The sequence below is a fragment of the Cariama cristata genome, unplaced genomic scaffold, assembly GCF_000690535.1.
Source record: "Cariama cristata isolate BGI_N322 unplaced genomic scaffold, ASM69053v1 scaffold39657, whole genome shotgun sequence".
Taxonomy (NCBI): Eukaryota; Metazoa; Chordata; class Aves; order Cariamiformes; family Cariamidae; genus Cariama; species Cariama cristata.
The window spans coordinates 1-209 of NW_009629015.1; the positions used below are offsets into that span (position 1 = coordinate 1).

General features: G+C 70.8%; 1 long non-coding RNA gene across 1 annotated transcript in view; it reads left to right on the forward strand.

Moving 5' to 3' along the window:
- Nucleotides 1–51: 51 nt before the first annotated feature.
- The window catches only part of LOC104165398, a 3,998-nt gene continuing 3,840 nt past the window's right edge, over nucleotides 52–209 (forward strand). Inside the window, exon 1 of the long non-coding RNA XR_696483.1 lies at nucleotides 52–83. This is a non-coding gene — a long non-coding RNA (uncharacterized LOC104165398). The remainder of the gene's footprint in view (nucleotides 84–209) is intronic.

Here is a 209-nt window from a genome sequence, read left to right on the forward strand (position 1 = left end):
GTGCTGAGGGCGAGACGCAGGCCTCGCCGGCCCCACCGGCCCCGCCACCGGCCCAGAGCCCCAAGCCGGAGGAGAAAAACCAGGTGTGACGGGCCGGAGGCCGCGCGTTTCCCCGCTCTCCTGGCCGGGCACGATGCCCTCTCGGAGGGGAAGAGGAGAAGGGGGGCAGTTGAGGTGCCCTTGAGTTGGTTCATGGCTCCGGTGTCACG